Here is a 16,454-nt window from a genome sequence, read left to right on the forward strand (position 1 = left end):
TTTCCAAATAACTGTTGAATATATATTGTGCATATTAATAAGTTAGGGAGAAACATTGAAAATTTTTGTTGCTCACTGAAACGTTCTGACCGCAAACTAACGTTCCGGATATATATATATGAAAAAACAACGAAAGACTTCTTTGTCCAGTTGCGTGAGAAGGAAGCAATTCCCAGCGAAGAAAGAACTTATTTGCGTCGCAGAATAAAGTATAAATTGAAACAATAATCACTGTCTTTACGAAATATACAGAACGTCCACAAAAGAATATTTCTATAACCCAAAACTGTATTTCTCAAGGACTTTGAATAAGTATTCGTGGGTAATCCTATCAAAAGCTTAAGCGTAATCTGTGGCTAAAACAGCAACGGGTGAAGGAGCAGTGGATTCGTGGTAGGAAATGAAATGTCTAAGATGGCATAAAGGCTTATAGATCTTATTGTTGTGGGAACTTTACAGTTTTTCCCTAAATTCTTTTTGCGTGCAGTGAGACAACACCTTAAAATTTTAAATTCCGTACAGAGATGGGAAGTAGATCTTAAATCATTAATACTGGAAGTGTGAGAATGTTTAAGTACTAAAACTGTAATACTTTTGCGGAGAGATTTATCTAGAACAAGAGTCTTTTTATATTCATTAAAACGGTTTGTAAGAAAGTTTGCTAATAAATGGATAAAGGATAGAATTCTAGAGGTAGGAAATCGATTCCCGTAGATTTTCCATGCCGGCTAGAGAGAATGGCTGATTTAACCTGTTCTACTGTAAATGGACTAGATAGATATTCTTGATCCTGTTCCTGTAATACTGAAGGAAGATAGTTGAGAATTTCAGGACTGTCGCAGAAGGAAGTAAGCTTGGCATATAGCTGTTTATAACAATGTGACAATGTATTACTTTCTTACCTACATACACATAACCTGTGGAAACTTCAAGCTGAGATATAAATTTCTGCTTTCCTCGCATGAGTTCTTTTTTTTGATTTGTACAATTCTTGGGGTTTCTAAGTCATCATATTGATGCATTTTACTGCGAATTGGGAAACCTTCTATACGTCATTTGTGGATGGCTAATAAGTAGGCTTTGATTTCTTGAATTTGAGGTCAAAAATTGCAACCTTGAAGTTGTTCTTTCATGTATTGTCTTAAGAGATTAATGTAATATTGATACTGAGTACCATATGAAGCATTCCTATCTCGTCAATATTGTTGAGAACTCACTCGACACTCGGTTTCACTCGTTTTTCCCAGAAATTCATAAGGGATCTTTTGTAGTATTGAGGATGAGGCAAAAAAGCTGTTCATTCTTAGTGAATAAAATGGATGTAGTCGGGCTTCTGTAGGATGGAGGTATTAAAATACCACAATCCACTTTTTTTTTTTAAAAAAATGAGACTGGTAGATCGATGGTCATTGTAACTGCCGGGTGGTCACTAAGGTAGGTGGGTATAATTTGTACATCTGGAACCCGGTGAAGAAGAGATTTACTGATATAGTACCTCTCCAATCGAGATAAAGACGATCCAGACGTGAGGAAAGTATGTCCTGGTTCCGTAGGATGAAAATGGAGCCACGCATACACTAGGTCATAAGTTGCTATTAGTTGACATAGAGCAGACAAATCGTTGAGATGAGCATGAGCATCGATGGGGAAAGTACAATAATAATTTCCTGCAAGTATACACTGGGAGCGACCATTATACAAAGTCGGAGAGAGTTCAGTGGCAAAGAATTATTTCGTCCTCGTTTATACGAAAACCAGATTTAGCGTAGACACTGCACAAACGAATATGTTGTAAATCTCCGGTGGTAATACGTTCACTGGTATATTGTTAAGTTGCCACTAAATTGAGATCGCTGCGGTGAATAATGACTGTTCCTAAAGCTGTTTCACTAACTTTGGTAACATGAGAATGATTGGATAGGTAATGGAATTCTGTGACTGCAACTTCCTGAGCAAACAAACATCGATATCTTCTTGATGTACAAAGTCACTCAAGGCATGGTGTTTAATTAAAGAAGTAGACTTATTGAGATTAATAGTCGCTAAACGAAAAGTAAACGTAAAAACAAGAGATAAGAAATATATGCGAGCGTAACAACACACGATAAATACGAGGTAATATTACTGCAAAAAGAAAAAAAATACAATACAGTATTATGATATTAGTCTTAGGTACCCACTCCTTCCGAATTAACCACTGACTTCTACTTTTTTGTGAAAGTTCGCATTTGGCATGCATTATTGATAGAAGAATTATGTAGAACGCAAGTCCTTACTAAACACACTACTGAGTACTTTCTAATTACTGAGTTTGCGTTTATCACGTGAAGAATTTCTGTAGCAGAGTCACTTGCGAAGTCACTACCACGAGAGCGTGACGGTAAGTTGATAAGTAATTTGGTAGAATAGCTAAGGGTACGGTCTGAGAGACAAAAGAAGTTTCTTCAACTAAACCAGTATCACTTACAGTAAAAAACCAATGAGGCGACTGTTGAAAGAGTTGGTGCAGTGCTGGGTATCATGCGTGCTGGAACATGTTTGGTATGCTGATTTTCTTCCATTTCCATGGTATTAGAAGGCATATGTTCTGCAGGATCCGGTTCGAATTGAATGTTCGGATCTGCTGGCTGGTTGTCTGCGTCGTTCGGTAGGTTTGAAGAAGATTCCTGAACATCCTTATGAAGCACTGGAAAAACAGTGTAACTGCGGTGTCAGGAACTAATGGATCTACTAGTAAATTATGGAGTACTCGTACAATAGAGAAACGGAATTGTTTGCTGTATATGGCACAGTAAGACGTAAATTCCTTTTCTTGAGACAACCCTGAACAAAATGCTCAGGTTAGTTGCAGATGGCGCAAGTTTGAATTTGATCGGAAAAACTGGTCCTATCGGGTCGTTTTAAATATCAGGACTGAACTTAACAATATTTGGCTTATAATTTTACATAATAAGATAGTGTAGGGGTAACGTGCCGTTCGGGTAGTATAGATATGTCCCTTTGAATGTTGTTCGTCGAAAATACTAGTGACCGTCATATTGGGAAAGCACACGTGTTAATTGCATGTGACTAATTTCCATGGGGCAAAAAGACACATCGACTATCACCACTGAATCATCCGTCAAATCAATAGGCAACATGTACTCCCCACTATTAACTGATAAGGAACCCTAGGTATCAATCAAAACTCAATGTTCATGAAACTTTGTATATAGAGAGTGCCCGGGGAAACTCGCAGTCAAAATGGTAGCTGCAGTGTCCAACACTAGGGCTCGAGAAAAATCAAAAGTGGAACATCAGTACATTAAGGACATCGTGAGAAAATACACGTTTTTCTTTAAAACTGGTCTTTGTAACGGCACGAAATGAGCATACATGGATACGAGATGGTAGATATGATCTTTTAAAAGTGATACAAAGAATATCCGCCAGTTGAAGGTAGTGCGATTGGTGTAAATGAGAAGAGGGTAGTATGATGTATCAATTTAATCATAAATAGACACAAAAACCTGTTGGCAAAGACTGTTGTGAAATTGCTTATCTTGTACCTAAACCATCTACCAGAGGCACAGGAATAATGCAAAGTGTATCTCATGACACTCGAGCAGACGAAGCAGATGGCAGAGCTTCAAAATGGCTTCTCTCAATATGGCGGATATTCTTTTTGTCACCTTTAACAGATCATATCTACCATTTCGTAGCCATTTGTGCTCATTTCGTGTCGTTATAATGACCGGTTTCAAAATAAAACGCGCATATTCTCACCATGTCCTTAATGTAGGGCCGTTCCACTTTTGATATTTCTCGAGCTGTGTTGTCCCAACCGTCTTGGACACTGGAGCTTCAGTTTTTTCTGTGCCAGTTCCCCAAGGCAATCTCTCTACATACGAAGTTTCGTGCACATCGGGCTCTGATCGATACGTGGGGTTCCTTGTGAGTAGGTCACTACTCCACTAGTACTAGCTAATATTTGTTCACATAACACTTTATTAATTAATTTCAGATATAAGTTCTTACGTATGAAATCCATGTAAGTGGAGAGTACCTGTTCAACCGTTAACTTAAATACCATATTGATCCATTCATGAACGGCAATAGACGTGGGCTTTTGACTCATCGTGACAAGGTTGATGTGCAATGTATTCGGTATTCACTGAAAGTGCTTATGATGAAGAACGCACCCACTGTTTACTCTGATTCTCGCCAGTGATGCCGTGTAAGTTCTCCAACCGTTCATGGATCTTTACAATCATTATTTTATACGAAAGAATGATGATACCTGACGAAAAATCGAACCGAGATTTTCCGTGTGGAAGTCTAGCACGATACCACTACTTCACCGATTACTCTCCCAAAGTTTGCTTACCAAATGGTGTAGTGTTCCTTTCTGAGAACGATGACACAAAAAGTGTATACTGCAGATCAATGAAGTGTTTCGGATGTTCTGGTCATTCCCTTGGCGTTTCCCAATCAACATTCGTATCTCGTCTCTATCATTATATAGGTTTTTGCGTCCACCTTTTTAAGGATTGTTCGTTTAGTATGGAAAGTCACTCTTCGATTCTTCATGATTGCTTTGTAAAAGAATCTTTGACTTGAAAAGGATTTAAACCTATGTTCACTAACTGTATTATTCACAAATCCAGCACGTTACCCTACACTATCGTATTATGTAAAATTATAAGCCAAATATTGTTAAGTTCAGTCCTGATATTTAAAACGAACCGATAATGTTCTTCCTGTAATGATATTTACACCAAAGTGCAGGCCGAAATTCATTTATTCTATGACTTGTATATAATATAGTGCCCACTAATAAATTAAATAACACAATGCACGAAAATTACAGATCCTACAGTATATACAAAGTAATGTGAACTGTCGTATTTAAAAGTTAAAATATTTACGTGAATTGAGGGTGAAAACAAAATAAATAATTGCTTTTTAATGTAAGGTGCTGAAAAAACCTGCCACCTAACAGTGTCAGTATTGTCAAAATCGAGATTATGGAGATTGTCAAAATCGAGGAACTTATGGACCAGTACCACAATACATTCAAAAGAACTGTGTGCGTATCTCATTCCTGCAATTTATTTTTAAAAAAGCAGAAAATAGCATATGTACTGGCACCTACCTAAACTACTAGTGTGACGTAAAAGTGGAAACATTAAACAAACTTAAAAGAAGAATAACCGACTTCAAAAAAGCAGAAAATAAAAATATTAACTGACTTTAAAAGAAAAACTTTAGAAAGCAGAACATAATTCATTAATATTATCTTTAACAAAAAAAAAAGTACCAAGTGAAACAAATTAGTGCTTATAAAATTACCATCAAAATTGTATATTTCATATTAGATATTAGTTGATTTGGGTTGATACCGACTTAATTTTTTTCAAAGATTCCAATTCATTCCAGTTCAGAAGAAACTCTTAATCCGTTTCTTTCAGTAGTACCCCGTAGGCTTGTGATACTGGTTAGAGCATCCATATTCTTCAATTCTTATTTACTAGTAATAGATTAATTAGTAAGTTAAATAGTCTATAGTAATATGTTGCCTCTTCTAAAGTTTCTCAAAAAATGTCAGTTTTCATGGTATATCCCTGAGATCGTAACGTGTTCGTCTTACCACCTGGAGCAAGATCAGATAACATCAGAGATGCTGCTCGAGAAAGTGGGTCAGAGCTGACTCGAGCTTGAAAAAACACTTGCTTCACAGGTATGAAGAAAAATAATAATGATATCCCTCTGAGATCGGATTGAACTTGTTTTCGTTTTCTGTGAGATAAGGTCATTCATAATGACCTTGCATTATTATAAAATTTAGTCAACTGAAATACATAATTTCATCTAGACAACCACACTTTCACTGGTTCACTTCTGTGCAACACGAAATTTCCGACAACGCAAACATGTAACAGGTATTGAATACCTGTTCCTATGCCATCTTATTTACACAGAGTATCGAAACCTAACCCCTTTCGATTTTTTCAGTATCACCTACAACGTTATAACAAAGGATGAACAAATTGTTTTATTGTTTAACAGAATAAAATTACATAAACCAGCTGAACTAAATGAGACTGTAAATTTCTACTATGTCCAATACACTCATGGGTAGAGGTCAACGACACCGCTTTCAGCAGCTACATTTTCCTGAGATTCGTGTCTGGTCAGTTATACTCAGAAGAAAACATTCGTCTTTCCACCGGTCAACAATTGAGTGTTGAATGGCATTGCAGTGCAGACGACAAAAGTGATAAAAACGCTAGATTTCTGTAAATCAGGGAATGGGCTCCTTCCGTAGAAAATTCAGTTTGTTTTAAAGTTTTAAAATAACCCAAACCGTACTTGGAACCAAAGAAGGGAGAGAACAGAATGTTCCCTATGTTCTACGGAGCAGTCGTCACTTCAGAATAACCAAAACTTCTTTGCTCCTTCACAGAAGACAAGACATTTTCTTCCAGTTCTCATTACTTAGCTGCTTTTTCACGAAATGTCTTTCTCTTGCTGCATGTTGCTGGAGTTAATTCTTCTGCATTTTCCAACATTGGACATTGGATTCATCCATGTCAAAAAGACTTGCCGGAGCTGGGTTCCGTTTTCCACCCAACTTGCTGTTTAAATGTGCATCATAGTTTGTGAGACATTTCTTCCCTTCAAGGAGTACAAGCACAACTATAACTTGTAGAATCCTATGTAGCTTTCAGCCGATAATCGATTTTACTATTAAATCATTAAATACACGCTGTGTTGCCGCTTGTTAATTTGCATTTGTAATCTTCATGTGTATAACCCACAGCCGTAATTTTAATCTGCATTTTCGTATTTTTTTTTTAAAAAAAAGTGGAGTTTATAGACTCGAGATACGGTTATTCAGTAACCACAAGCGGTCCTAATAATAAGCAATGCAGTGTTCGAAATATAAGAAGTATTTATTGCGACTTACACATTAGAATATTGTATATGAATACTAAGTGTAATTTGTGTGTTTCGTTCGCTGGATTTCAAGTCATAACTCTTCATTCACTAAATAGCAAAAATGGATGTGCATTCCATTAAACTCCACATCACTAAATGTAGAAAGTAGTGATTTAAGTTTTTTTTTTCTTTTTTGTTTACAACTTGAAGCGTTACGAGGAAATGAATTTTTTCATGCACAGACTAGATTTAATCAGAGAACCACACACTTTGATATTACAGAACTATGGTTCCAAGAAAGTGTGGTTGGAATCTGTTCGGGTAATTATCTAGAACTTGAAATTATTGATTAGATCTCAAAACTAGTTCCGTTCTGGCTTTCACAGACATCGAACATCTTTCTTTGCATTCAGCTTAATGAAAATAGTATCTGAAAAAATTCTGAATTATTTTACATGCCCGAAGTACAAGTACACACCAAACAATAAATGAAAAACAGAAAAATCTGATAGCTGCACTTACTGTAGCTCCATTCTCGACTTCCCGCTTGGGGGGGGGGGGCGGTCTATTAAGCTACCAAGAAGCAGCAAGTATGTGCCTTTTTGCCCCTTATTTCTCAGACCTCTTCTTGATTAATGTTTCCTGGATTTGTGGATATTATTAAACAGTATTTCAATTGAGAAGGTTTTAGCTCACTGTGTATGCAATTTTATCTTTTGTATGCACTTGCAGTTCTTTAGTTGATACTTATAGATTATGACTGTCCAAGTAGGACTCTCAACATACTGTAACCAGAAGCACGAAGCAATTGGTTTCTAAAGGACGACGATGGTTTCGAGGTTCCTTTATAGATGAAAGCGTTCATGCCATTACTTCATCACTGGTTCACTAAAAAGTTTGCACATTTGAGACGTATTGAGAAACCATGTATAAACACTAGTTGGAATAAGATTAAACTATTCGCACCATTAACTTCTACTAAGGGACTTGATCCTCTGAACAGGAAGATAAAAGAAAATGACCAACGCATTGTGGTGCCATAAACATTTTATTGCTCCTTTCTTGGATGCTCAATAATTTGCAAATGTAGGGTAGCTATAAAAATACGACTAGCACAAAAGAACGATGGAATAATACAGGAAATCATATAAAGGTAACCAAGAAAGTTCTGTCGCTTCTTCACCCACCAACTTTGAACATTGATATGTCACCTAAAACGTACCTGGAAGATCAAAAATACTTCCCATCAGCATCGACGACCTTCTGCTAACGTTCTAGAAGGCCTTGAATTCCATCGCGGTAGAATTTGGTGGACCGTGGAGCGAAAAAATATCAAGTGCATTTTGTATCTCTAGTAAGGATTTGAACTGGTGTCCTCTGAGGTGATTGTTCAAGGAATGGAAAAGGTGATAATCGGATGGAGTAATGTCCGAGGAGTGTGCTGGATGCAATAGTATTTCGCATCCAGGGCGTAGAATGGTGTCCCAGATCATCCTAGCCACGTGGGACTTACCGTTGTTCTGTAACAGGAGGATCCTTTTGCTATTCAGAAGTGCTGCCTCCAGAATTCTGAGCTTTTTTTCTTGAACATAACTGCTGATAGTATACAGTTGCATTGATGCTCTGACTAGCTGGTACAGTTCCCGATGCACGATGCCACGAGCAGTTCCCCAAACACACAAGAGGACTTTCTTCTGGTGGAGTACTGGTTTCGGCTGTTTTCAAACTGGTTCATGAGATGCTAGCCAATGATGACGGCCCCGTCGAGCTTCGTAAAGGACTCACTTCTCATTACATGTCAACACCCTGTCCAAAAATGTCGTTTTCCTCAGACAAGACAGCAAGGAAACGCAGGTGTCTGCTCGTGTTACCTTCTGGTCCGGAGTCAAATTATGTGGGACCCATCGACCCAATTTGTAGTGCTTCCCAAGCTGATGGAGGTGCTGACTGATGGTTTCTCCACTCACACAGAATTGTAGTCCCAGTTCCTCACATGTCTGGCCACTGTTCGCCTCAATTGGTGCCTGAAGATCTTCATTTTATACATGTGTTGGTCTTCTAGCACGTGGTGCGTCTTCGAGTGTTTCGTCAGTCCTTAAACTTGCTAAACCACCGCTGCATTGTCCGCGTAATCACGACACCCTCACCAAAGGTTTGGCATATCTTTCTCCAATGCAGCGGCGATTGATCTCAGTTTGAACTCGTACAGCATACGTCCTTATGGCGCTCTGTGCAGATCCCATGTTCACTCTGTCCTTACGCAAGTTCACGGTATAACTGAACTGCCACAACCAGGTAGTATGTTGGATATCCTTATCTCCATTCGCATTGAACTCAGTGTGAGGGGCAATTGAACACAGACCTCCAGGAAAGGCGACAGTACTTTCGTGGTTACCTTTATAGTACAGTCCGCGGCATAAAATTTGTTACAAAAATTCTAAGTCCAAATGAATAACAAACTCTTGCCCAGTTTTCTTATGCATTCCCGCAATACATGTATCAATCGATTAGTTGCTTCTAGTATTTATTCCAACTCCTCCCTGTCCTCCACCTCTCCTTGTCTAAAGCAGTGTGTGTAACGTAGTACACTCTTTCCATTCAGCTGAAAAAGAAACAGGAATCAAGTTTACAACGTTATAGCTTTAAAACAGTCTTTTCCATTCGTTTGTTCTGAAATATTTTTAAGAGCCTAAAGTAAAGGAAAGTCACACAATCTTCCCAGAGCTTCATAAATATCTTTAGTTTCATTCTTTTCTTTCTTTAAAGAGTGCAAGCTAGCAGTGGCGTCGGAAGTATTTTTCAGCTGGGGGGCAAACTGCTGTCTTGAAAATAGACACGGGAATATAACATAGGTAAGATAATACGAATATTTGTTTGTAATGTAACAATTTCATTTGATTGGTTTATAATAATAATAATAATAATAATAATAATAATAATATAATGAAGCTGTAAACAGTTTCGTGAGAGTGAAATTTCCATCTATTAGAGGCATCTTAGTTTACATCTTTAGATTAATTAATCCCGTGTCAGTTTTGTGCTGGATTTTAGTCTAGTGCAGAAATTTTCAACCACTGAAATCAGAATTAAAAACACATAAAATTGTAGAATTTGTACTGCTCACAATGACTACTTGTAAGTACAATTTTTTACCATTTTATATACTGATACATATTTTTAACTGTATTGGACGTGGTCATACGGACACTATTAAAGGATCTTAAAGCTACTTAGATCACTTGGAAACGAAGAAATTAAAATTGTATATTTAAAAACCCAGTTCTGGTGTTGCAGTACACTGTAATATTAGAAATTGCTATTTAGAACTACAAACTTTGTAGCACTTTGTAGTAGAAAATAACTTGTACATTATAAAACAGGTTACATAATTAAGTAAAAAAAATAAGAAAATGTATTTTTCTACCTACTTGACTTCGTACCAGAAATGGAAAAATGGAATTTTTACTAAAGACTTCATAAAATTTATATAGAAAATTCAATTACACTAATTATCCATTTATTTGTATTTTTTACTACACTTACTTCAGTATATCCAGTTTGTTATTACTAGAGACCGAATGTTCAGGCATTAAAAACCTAGAAAATAGGCAGGGAAATAGGCACTTAAAATTTAAAAAATAGGCACTAAAGTGTAACTCGAAATAACGAAGATAAATACTCAATACAATTAAAAAATAAATTCAAGTCATATATATTGTTTAAAGAATATAGAAACACACCTGTTTGTTAATATTTTTAATGTATATATAAAAACGAAGGTTGACATGTATTCCATGTATATTTTGTAAACACATTCTATACAGCGCTTTATCACTACATATAACAGTCCAAATTCTATACATTTTAATCAGTATACATAGCAGTCCAAAGTTTTACAGCACTTTATTAGTACACATAGCAGTTCAAAGTTTTATTGCATCTTATTACTACAAACAGCACTTATTTCTCGAAGAGGCAGAATCCTTTCTTCAGATACTAAATTATATATTTTTACCAATAAAGCCTTATTTCGAAGAAAATACATAGAATAGGCAACATTAGGCACTAAAGCAATTATTTAGGCAGGAAGGGGCCAAATAGGCAAAATAGGCAAAATAAAATTGGCTTAAATTGAAACTATAACAACCTATAAAAACTTTAAAATGTTATTTTTGACCATATCTTTAATATTAAAGAATAGGCATTTTGCCTAACATCCGGTCTCTAGTTATTACATTCACCTCTTTTCCTAATTTCATTATATTCACTTCACTTCACACTAATAAAGTACGACACAATTAATAAGAAATAATTCAAGTTTATATTGAATTTTAAGTGCTATTTTGTAATTAAAATAATTAGTTGTAATTCGCATAATATTTTCACTTACGTAATTCTACATTTATTTCTTTTCAAAATTGACCAATAGTAGTTTCTTTCGCTTGTCTTTGATATGAATTCTCTTGCAATGGTGTTTAAGTCTGGTCGCCACACATATGCAACAACAGCAGATGAGCCAATCTTTCCTGCGTCATGGACGTCCTTTAATATGACGCAAATAGCTGAATGATTTTTCGCAAATGCTCAAGAAGCTGGCACAATGAGAACGAAAGTCCCTAGAGGAACAACTTGGTCGAGAAGGCTGCGAACAGTTGGGGTTTCAGCACTAATAGTTTTTAATATTTTGATGATCGTCAGCGACTCAGTCGTCATCAAAGTAGGCGGAAGCAGCCTGAGCTGAGCTCATAATCTATCCAGGTTAAAATCCGACGAGTAAACTCCCAATTCCTGCTTCAAATAATCTCTTGAGAGAGGCCCACCAGCACATATAGCTTCTTCACAAAGTATCTTCTAGAGTTTTATGAGTTGTTTGAGGCCTGGCTGATTGAAACGACGCTGCACTTCATTCAACAAATAGTCAATGATTTCGAAGTACATTTTTGGAAGATCTGATACAGGTTCTAGGGTAGGTGCTATAGAATGATTATCAGTCTCCTCCAACCTAATTGCTGTTGTTTAATCTTGATGAAGTGGGCAATTTTAAGTGTAGTCTGTCTGCATTTTCCTTTGCTTCCTTATAGATGTTTTCAAATGCACTGTCCATTCGTAGGTTTCTCAGAGTGTCCTCTAGATAGAATCGCTGCTGCTCTTTTAGCTCCAGAAGCAGAAGCTTCAGAATTTTGAAGCACTTTCGCCAGCTGTCCGCAAGGTACAAAAGCACGTATACTGACTATCAGAAAAAATATCATTCCGAATTTCTTCATTCTTTTCAAATACCCTTTTAGAATTACTTTTTGATCATCATTTGGACCACTTGTATTACTGATGGTTCTTTTCCAACGTGATTTGAATTCGTTTGTAGTAGATTGAAAGCTGTCCTACTCGCTCGTCTAACACACCAGTGAGTAGGACAAACAGGCAGCAAATGTTTAGGATTACTTTCGTTGATAGTTTTGCAGGATTCAAGAACAATGTCGGCGTGCGTATGTTGTCTATCGTTTTGCAGAATCCAGGTTGATGTTTCAAACGTCTTTCACTATGGCACGCACGTCACACAAAGTTTCGCATTTTCGTGCTACTTCCTGCAATGGAAGACCTAATGCATGATTGTTGCAGTGAATGTATACAACTTTCGGATGTTGAGTCGAAGTTATCTTCTGCACACACACCACTCGTCCTGATATGATAGCTTTGACTTCTGACTTTGACTTTCGTCCTGACTTAGATTAATCAGAGTCAATACAGAGCACACAGAGACAACTGTTCTTTCTTTGAAATATCAGTCATGGAGTCGGCTATGATTGCATAAAATGGAGACTCTTTAGCTTCTGCTACCAAGTCTCTCTATATTGCATGTCCCATAGTCTTTAAAATTTCATTCTTTCAATCAGCACTAAGCCAATTATCCTGTCGATTAATCCATTGGCTGAGAACAGGCACATCCATTTTTCTTTCATCCAGGAGTAACATCAAATTTTCGTACTATGCAGATGTCCACTGATTGCTTGACCACTGCGAGCTAGATATCTAACACTACTAGTTATTATAAGCAGTGACTGTCTTCCTTATTCTTGTTTACAAACTTGGTCTGAAAGGAGAGCTGAAACAGGTGTTCTGTTTCTGCACTCATATCTTAACCCTTCCACTACCACTAGGACATGTGTGTTCCAAGATACATTCTCAGAGGACCCCTGGTAATTTACCACATTTTATTGCTATGAATCGCTGTTCCACTGGTAAAGAGAAGCCTGCTAATGGTTAACAGAATTCTTATTAACATTATCAAATAGACAGTAATGAAAGTGAACGTGAACAATGAAAGTGATAATAGAACAGATGAAAGTGAGGAACAATGTGCTAGTGATAAAGCAGTGGTTGCATGTACTGTAATTTGGAAAAGGATGCCGAAATGTAAAATATTTGTAATCATAAATTCGACCCAATTGTTTTTCTGACAATATACGTTTCATAATTGAAAATACAAGATGATCATTCATGTCAATACCACTGGGACATATAGGTCACACGTAAAAATATCAGAGGGATACATAATGTCCCACTCTTCCCACGTCGAAAAACGAAACTGTGGAAAATGTCTTTTATATATATTTATACGTTTGAAAACAACTTAAAATAGCCATATATTAATGTTTCTCACTCCGAAAAAAAAAATGGTAGTGAAAGGGTTAAACGAACGGAACGACAATAGAGTTCGCATTTTTCATATGCTCTGAATTATTAATCCTACCTCATACATTTTTCCTCCTCACTATAAAACTTAGTGCACTCTGCATATTGTTTGTAAGAACATTAATTTAAGTTTATGGAAAATGTATTTAGGCCCTAAATGCCCTGTTACTCGTTTAAACTTTTACATTTTTCAAACTTTAAAATCTCGCTCGATGACTCGTTTCATATTCCAGACTTACGATTACTTAAACAACAATTTTAAAAAAATTTACAGTGTTTTGAGAATGTACACCAATGGAAATTAAGAGAATTTTCAATTCTTTTTCCTAACTCTTTTTGTCTAACATGGGGTAGAAAAAGCGCCCGGTCCCTTGTTTCAAATAGAAAGATGAACCTGGAAGAGATAATTTTTTTCGCATTACTATAAAAAGCAAAATTTAGTTCATATAACACTGGTCGGCATGAAAATCCTCCCACGAGGGTGAAAGGGTGCACCGGATAGATTTCGAGACGCTGATTACGAATATCTCATCGAGAAAGTTCCAGCACGTAAGGTTTTTTTGGGGGGCGGGTTGCTGTTTCCATAATTGACAGGAAAATCGTATTTTTCGTATTTAATATGTGTTTTCCGTGTTTGGAGTGCATAATTCTGAATTTTTACCTTAATCCAAGAACTGTTACTAGGCTATATCCCAGGAACATTCTTTTCTCTAGCTCACGACCCCCCGGAAACGTAGCCCCTCCCCTTTGGTTGCAAAGATTTATTGTCGTTCCACACAGCATACACTAAAACTGTAGAAGGCCGATGTCCTTCTCCATCATCTGCATATCGAAATGCAGATGAGGGGCACATTTGCATATTGATATGTACATATGATAATTTTGTGGTATAATTAATTGCTTAACATTAGCATATTCTGTGCATATTTATTAGTTATTATGAGTAATGAAGTGTGAAACACCTAGCATAGTACGTAAATATTAATACAATATTGTATTATATTGTATTTATTTCATTTGTGTTTATTTCATTTATAGGCATTATATAGCGTATTAAATAGTTGCATCTAATTACTGCGTCGTTGCATAATGTATAGTTTACAGGGGATGATGGAAGGAATGATATTACAAGCATAGATGAAGGATTAATTAAATAGGAAATGAGCAGATTCCAAGGGAATCATACATGAAAGTTCAGAACGCTGGAAGAGAGCGAACGCTGAGAGAAGTTTTTTTTTTCTTTCCCGACTTGCTGTCGCCTAGACTTCAAGATGTGAGGTCTCTCACAACTCACCATGGAAAGAAATAACCAGAATAGGAACTAATAAGAATCTTTATACTCAGGAAGTAGCCTACGGACTTCCTTGGTGAAACTACACTGAAGTTGATACAGTGTGTTGAAACACATCGTTAGTATTGTTTCTAAAGCCATAAACTTTTTCGCTGCTACATGCGAAATTTTAGTTTTCTATAGGTGTGATTTCCAATGCAGCGAGCTCAAGCGTCATTTCCTCCCCCCTTCTCACCAAAGACCAGTAAACCTGGCTAGCGAGCCTTGAGTTAGTTCCCGAAATGCAACACCAATTTGAAAATGTATACTCTGATTTGACTTATTTTCTGTGTTTAATATTAATATTTACGTACTAAGCTAAACACGTTCTTGGAAATACCGCATAAAATTCTGATTTATTTTATCATCGTGTATCCCTTATCGAACAAGACACTTGGATCTTGTATTTGTGAAAAGTAAATAATTTACAAAGATGTTTCCTCAATCTCTCTCCAAGCAAACATGGCTGCATTAGTAGCAGACAGTTTTGAAAGACAGCCACAGGAATTGGGTGTACTGCTGCTTCTGAGAGAGATGACAGTTCATAAATTGTATAAATATGTATTCTTTGTATAATTTTCTTTAATTTTATGTATAATATCATATGTTTCTCAATTTAATTCATGTGTAACAAGTGAAGAAAAACCAAGTTGTGTTAAAAGCTCTCATAGTTTCTGCTGGGAGCAAAAGCTTCAGTGTTGGCCGTCCTTGAAGTAGGGGCAGCACGTGTCAGCAAAGAAAGGGTGAATTTGGCTACGGATGGTAGCTGAACAAGTTCATTGGCAGTTCGGACCACCCACAGAATCGCCTCAAGGCAGAGATCCTTTTGTCAAAGGTTTCTTGCAGAAGCGAGTTTCTTCGTTTCCTTGTTTTTGGTAAAGACATATACTCGTTTTCATGAGAGAACGAGGGAGTTCAAGTTAGAATCGAGAGGCGACAAGATATAGTTTTCGGTTATAAGGAAGTCACTTGACTTCTCTTACAGAGAGTTTGATTCCCGGGACAAGGTGTGAACAATTTGCCCGGTTCCCCTGGATGGTCCTGTGAACAACTGTATACGCGAGTGTGCGGAACTAAATTCTTCTAAATCAAGTTATAGTCCATTCATAGAATGTGTAAGACATACATATATATCTGTAGTTTATACATCAGTGGTGATTATAACATATAGTGAAAATGGAAAGTTAACTCTTAAAAATCTCAGTTAATAATCGTTCATTCTCTGAGTGCTACGGACACTCAATAGAGACCACGTATTTTAATCTCGTCAAACATCCCAATTTTAATATGGGAAAACCTAGTTCTTCCAATATGGGAGAAATATATAACCTAAGATATCTCAAGTAGAGATATTAAACATAGGCCGGTAACGCCTTTAAGCCGTGCCTGTCCTTGGACATTTAGAACAAGGCTTCAAGCAATTATTTAGCTTGTGTATAGGAGCTACTAAAAGTTCCCTCATAGAACATCAGTAATCCTGTGTACCATATTTCATACAGAACATTTTACGTCG

At 36.7% G+C, this 16,454-nt stretch overlaps 1 protein-coding gene across 8 annotated transcripts in view; it reads left to right on the forward strand.

The window, feature by feature from the left end:
- Positions 1 to 16,454, forward strand: part of LOC145686323 (U2 small nuclear ribonucleoprotein auxiliary factor 35 kDa subunit-related protein 2-like) — a 497,978-nt gene that overhangs the window by 67,911 nt on the left and 413,613 nt on the right. For 2 of the 8 annotated variants that reach the window (XM_081759531.1, XM_081759528.1), the window contains exon 2: positions 9,688 to 9,773. The exons of the other annotated variants lie outside the window; for them this stretch is intronic. The gene's annotated coding sequence lies outside the window, so the exon portion shown is untranslated. The remainder of the gene's footprint in view (positions 1 to 9,687; positions 9,774 to 16,454) is intronic. 8 annotated transcript variants of the gene reach the window in all.

The sequence above is a fragment of the Thermobia domestica genome, chromosome 5, assembly GCF_964235325.1.
Source record: "Thermobia domestica chromosome 5, izTheDome1.hap1.1, whole genome shotgun sequence".
Lineage (NCBI taxonomy): Eukaryota > Metazoa > Arthropoda > Insecta > Zygentoma > Lepismatidae > Thermobia > Thermobia domestica.